Source organism: Herpailurus yagouaroundi, unplaced genomic scaffold, assembly GCF_014898765.1.
Source record: "Herpailurus yagouaroundi ecotype Mexico unplaced genomic scaffold, PumYag 67690, whole genome shotgun sequence".
Lineage (NCBI taxonomy): Eukaryota > Metazoa > Chordata > Mammalia > Carnivora > Felidae > Herpailurus > Herpailurus yagouaroundi.
In genome coordinates, this window is record NW_024420490.1 from 4,073,165 (window position 1) to 4,079,301 (window position 6,137).

The 6,137-nt window shown below is 37.5% G+C and overlaps 1 pseudogene; it reads left to right on the forward strand.

Annotated features, from left to right (window-relative positions):
- The first annotated feature begins 848 nt into the window (after positions 1-848).
- Positions 849-1,551, forward strand: LOC121025632 (peptidyl-prolyl cis-trans isomerase FKBP3-like; annotated as a pseudogene).
- The last annotated feature ends 4,586 nt before the right edge of the window (positions 1,552-6,137 follow it).

The window sequence follows — 6,137 nt, forward strand, 5'->3', positions numbered from 1 at the left end:
CTTAACAGAAATCAGGGGAGGGGAAGAAAAAAAAAAAGAGGTTAGAGAGGGAGGGAGCCATAGCATAAGAGACTCTTAAGAACTGAGAACTGAGCATTGATGGGGGGTGGGAGGGAGGGGAAATTGGTTATGGGTATTGAGGAGGGCACCTTTTGGGATGAGCACTGGGTGTTGTATGGAAACCAATTTGACAATAAATGTCAATTTGAAAAATTAAAAATAGAATTACCATATGATCCAGTAATTTCACTATTTGCCAAAAAAATACAAAAAGACTAATTTGAAAAGAATATGCACATATGTTTATTACAGCATTATTTACAATAGCCAAATTATGGAAGCAACCCAAGTGTCCATCAGATGAAAGGATAAGAAGACATGGGGCGTGTGTGTGTGTGTGGGTATGCATGCATGCAATGGAATATGATATATATATATATATATATACACACACACATATATATACATATATATACACACACACATATACATATATATACACACATTATACATATATATATATGCGCACAATGGAATAGTACTAAACCATAAAGATGAAATATTGCCATTTACAACAACATGGATGGATCTAGAGTATAATGCTAAGTGAAATAAGTCAATCAGAGAAAGACAAATATCATATAAATTCACTTATATATGGAATTTAAGAAATGAATGAAGAAAAAAGAGACGAATAAAAATCACTCTGAAATACAGAGAACAACCTGGCAGTAATCAGAGGGAAAATGGGTGCGGGAATGGATGAAACAGGTGAAGGGATTAAGAGTACATGTATCATGATGAGCACTGGGTAATGTATAGAATTTTCTAATCACAAGCAGGGGAAGATGGCAGTGACTGTTCCACAGCAGCACTGGACCATAGAGTAGCTGTGCAATGGGCAGCTACCCAAGAAGGACATTATCAAGTTTCTACAGGACCACAGCTCAGATTTCTTTCTTTCAGAACATAAGTTATTAGTAAACATTAAAAATGTGGCCAAAACAGCTAACAGGGACCATTTGGTTTCAGCCTATAATCATCTTTTTGAATGAGTTTCAAGGGTACTGAAAGTATAAGTATCTGAGCAGGTGAAAAATGTGCAGTTTAATGAAGACAAACCCAAAGAAACCAAGCCTGAAGAGACTCTAAATGAGGGTCCACCAAAATAAATTCTGTTCTTAAAAATGGAGATAAAACCAAGTTTCCCCAAAAGAGACAGGTTGTTCACTGTTAGTATACAGGAACACTATAGGATAGGACTGTTTATGATATTAATATTCAAACAAGTTCAAAGAAGAAGAAAAATACCAAGCCTTTAAGTTTTAAGGTTGGAACAGGCAAAGTTATCAGAGGATGGGATGAAGTTCTCTTGACCATCAGTAAAGGAGAAAAGGCTCGAATAAAGATTGAGCCAGAATGGGCTTATGGAAAGAAAGGACAGCCTGATGCCAAAATTCCACCAAATGCAAAACTCATTCTTAAAGTGGAATTACTGGATATTCATTGAAATAGCAATGCTTCAGGTATAAAGACATCAGCAACAATAAAACATGGCCCTGAAGAAACTTACGTAACTAATTTGAGCTGGTTACTATTGTAAGGGAAGAGTCAACTGGAAAATTCAAGAAGTCAAATATTATTTACTCTATCCCCAACTTTTAAGATATGCAATCCATCATAATTCCCTAAAGTGTGAAATATTTTACTACAGCTGCATAAAATATTGGTTATGGGGAACTGATTTTCCTTTTACCTCAGGTTGTAAACTAAAAGGTTCATTAAAAATGTATCAAGTGTCAAAAAAAAAGAATTGTTAAATCACTATATTGTATACCTGAAACTAATAGAACACAGTATTTAATTATATTGGATTTAAAGTTTAAAAGAAAAAAGTAGTGTTCTTTTCTTCTATCTTGCTAAGAGTTTTTATCATGAAAGAATGTTTAATACTGTCAAATGATCTTTCTTCATCTGTTCAATAATCGCATGATCCCCCCCTTATTCTGTTAATGTGATGAATTAAACTGCTTGATTTTTAAATTTTAACCCAACTTTGCATTCCTGGGTGAAGGCCTACTTGATCATGATGTGTCATGCTCTTTGAACATTCTTATACAGGTCTTTTGGTGCACTGTGCACACATTTCTTTTAGCTACATATATAGGAGCAGAAATACTGAGTCATAAAGTATGAACATTGATTTTAAGGAAAGAGTATGGCTTTAGGGGTATTGAGTCAAGGCTTAAGGAAGACTTCTGGGGGTATATGTTCAACAGGCAATTAAAAATGTGGCGCTGGAGCTTGGGTAGAAGCCAGAGGTGTGGATTTGGGAGTCATCAACAAAAAGCTTACATGTGAAGCCACTGGGATGGAATGCTCTGTGTGGGGGAGGATCACAGAAGAGAGGACTCCAGATTAACACTTGAGAAACACCTGTAGCTAAGAGGCAGAAGGACAAAGGACCAGGAGAGAGAGGCACGACTTCAAATGGGTGGGACAAAAACTAAGAGTATCAACTTTTCAACATTATGGATAAAACAAGGAAAAGGACTCCTTAGTTTTGGTGACCACGGACCTTCATACTATTTTCTCCCTTGCTATAGCTACTGCTATGCTTTTCTGTTTAATTTTCATCTTTATAAAGTTCTTCGGTTACTTTTGGAGTCATGCCAATTTGCAAGACTGTTATCACCCTGGCAGCTGCTAAGAACATTCTATTCCACCCCACAGAAATACTCAGGACAGAGTACTTAAGGAGGACTTACTAATTATAGGCCTATCAGTCAAAATTATGACCACCAAAATAGCAGAATTTCAAAAGTCAGCTGAAGGTGTATGTGGCACAGGACAAAGCAGCCACACAAATGGATAAAGAGAAAAAAAGGTTCTCTTTAAAAACTATTAACTTCATAGAATTGGGTAGCTGAAGTTTCATAACTTGATATACTGAACTTTCCTTCATGCTACCTCTTGCAACTTTCTGTCATACTATGTAAGGCTCCTTTTCAAAGGCAACTGGAGGAAAATCACAAGAAAAGACAAAGGGGAAGAAGAGGGGCAGGTCAGCTGAGTTCTGTGGATAAAAACATTAGAGAAAGTTTGGGAAGATTCCACTAGCTTGTCTCTACATTCTCTTTGAGCAGAAAGTAAAGCAACATATACACTATAGGTCATTAGGTACACAGCAGCATCCTTCAATATGCAGTGAATGTTATTCCACAAAATAAATATCATGCTTTTACTGTATTCCAAGCAAAAGAAAGATAATTAACCCTGCAGTAAATATCTCTCATCAACAACATAAAAGCTATGTTCCATGCCTTTTAAGGCAATGGAAACTAAGAGCATAAAATAAGTGATAAAGAAATAAGATGGATAACTTCCAAACCAGAAGAAGAAAAAAAAAACCTAAATAAACAGGAACAAGAAAGCAAAAATTAAACCCAAATGTATCAGTAATCTATGTCTTTAACCACTATCTTTAATAGATAAGTAAGTCTGTTTATATTGAGTGGGTGAAAACAAAAGCTAGGGATAGGCTTTTTACAAAAGGCACACCTAAAACACAGTGGACATACTAAAGCTAAAATAAAAGGAACAGGAAAAAATATACCAAATAACAAAAAATCTATCTAGCAAGATTAGTATAAGCAAAGCAAAATTTAAAGGGGAAAGACTTAGTAGTAATAAAGCAGGACCTTACTTGATGATAAAAAGAACAATCTACCAAGTAGCTTTAACAATTTTGAACCTCTATGCATTAATAACATAGTTTCAAAATATATAAAGCAACATTTTTATAAGATATTCACCATTATTGAAGATTTTATTAACTTCTTTCAAAAAGTTACCAATCAGGTGGGCCAAAAATATACATATTAAAAATAGCAACGGGGGGGTGGTGCCTGGGTGGCTCAGTTGGTTAAGCGTCAGACTTGGGCTCAGGTCACGATCCCATGGTTCATGGGTTCAAGCCCCAAGTCAGGCTCTGTGCTGACAGCTCAGAGCCTGGAGCCTGTTTTGGATTCTGTGTCTCCCTCTCTCTCTGCCCCTCCCATGCTTGCACTCTGTCTCTCTGTCTCTCTCTCTCTCTCTCTCTCTCTCTCTCAAAAATAAATAAACATTATTTTTTTTAAAGCAAGGTGTGCCTGGGTGGCTCAGTCAGTTGAGCATCTGACTCTTGATTTCAGCTCAGGTCATGATCCCAGAGTTGTGGGATCGACCCCTAAGTCGGGCTCTGCACTAAGCGTGGAGCTTGCCTAAGATTCTCTCTCTATCCCTCTGCCCCTCCCCTGCTCACACATGCATGTGCAAGCATTGTCTCTCTCTCAGAACAAAAAAAAAAAAAAACAAAACAAAAAACTATTGCAAAAACTTAATCATGTCAGATTCCAAGAAGGCTTTCTGATTAATCAGAAAATATGACATAAACTAAGTCACTGGAAACTGGAAAATACAACATAAACTAAGTCACATTTTGGGGTTCAGAAGCAAAACCACTTTAAAACTCAATAAAATGGGAAATGACTGCAATAGTTTTATTTTACAGTTTACTGCTTTTCTTTGATTCATTTTCCTATCCAGTTGCAAACTGTCAAATCATTTCAACTGCCATCTTCTATTTCTGTTATATGTTCAGATATTAATTGACTTGTTTCTCATAAGCTTGCAAGGTGAAAAAAATATTGTTCCTATTTATTAAACTCAAGTAAATGAAACCCGCCTCCACTCATTACCAGAAAAAAAACAATTCTTTGGTGGTAGAGGTACCAGAGCTTGTTGAAAATTATCTGAATGGTATTCTGGATATCCAATAGCATCTTTGTAGCACCCACTCATACCCCTAACCCACCAGCATTTTAATGCCTATTTTGCCACCAGGGTAGCAAGTTGAAAGTGCTGGGAAATTAACCTAACAGTCTTCAACCCAGAACTCAGTGGATTTGCTATATAAGTGCTTCAGCTTTCTCACCCTCAGGTGGCAGAACCTTGAGGCACATTTTCTACACCCTTCCCAGTGATCCCCAGCAGGCTTAAGGTCAAATAGCACACTATAATGGCTCCTTCCCTTGCCCTTCTCATTTCTCTCCAGTGTTTCCTTCCCCTTCCAATTCAATCATTTGCACTTGAATCTTTGTCTCAGGTCGACTTCTACAGGAAACCAAACTAAAAATCTCACTGTGGAAAAAAAAAAAATGCATGCTTTACACAATTTCTGCTTGTTGCTTAATGTCAGAGATAATGGAGTCATTAACATTTGTTTCTGATCTCCTAAAACACAGAGATTCCACAATAAAATGTAGTGAGCATCCCAGTGTGCATAGCAGGGAACTAATGGCCTTATTTACAACAGAGCACCACAAAGTAAGTGCCATACTGGGCGACTGCAGAGGGAGAAAGAAGAGTAGAATATTAAGGAATTTAGTAAGGACTTGGGTCTAGGGAGAGTTTAACAATTCTTCATGCTATGGGTATCACAAATGATTCGCGTGTGTGCTCTAAAAAGCTGCACAGGTCAATGCTCCAAGGGCTCCTTGAGATTGCAATGGGGGTTCACATGGCGCCGATTCCAAGTGGTAATTGCTACACTCAACATCACTGCCACTTTCAGTGGACTTTCCCTAGGGACCTTCCCTGAAAGTAGAGACCTTTTCTGGGCAAACCTGCTCACTCTCTGCAAGATCAGAGAGAAGCCTGGCTCCAGACAGCTCAACTATCATACCACTTCTGGAGTAAATTATTAAGGAACATTTCTTCTGCCCTTTATGCTTTACAAGAAGATTTGCAACCATTCATTGCTCATTCCTTACAACGGTCCTGAGGAAATGCAGGGGAGAGCTGGGAGACTGTGGATGAGTTACTTGGTTCAAATACTTTCCAACATCCTTACACCCTTCCTTGGACAGAACAAAGTCTCTAAAGATCATGCCAAATCTTCCTTTGAAGTGACATGTAGGACAGTAAAAAATAGTTCAAAAAGATCTTTCATTTTCTGAAAGAATTTAAGATCTTGCTTCACCACTCTGCAGTTTAAATAGCTTTATAGAGATTTGGGGGGTTATATTTACACTCCCCCTCCTGCTTTGTATCCATGTTTTAGAAGGCCAAATCCATTCTAAGATAAAGCTTTTTCC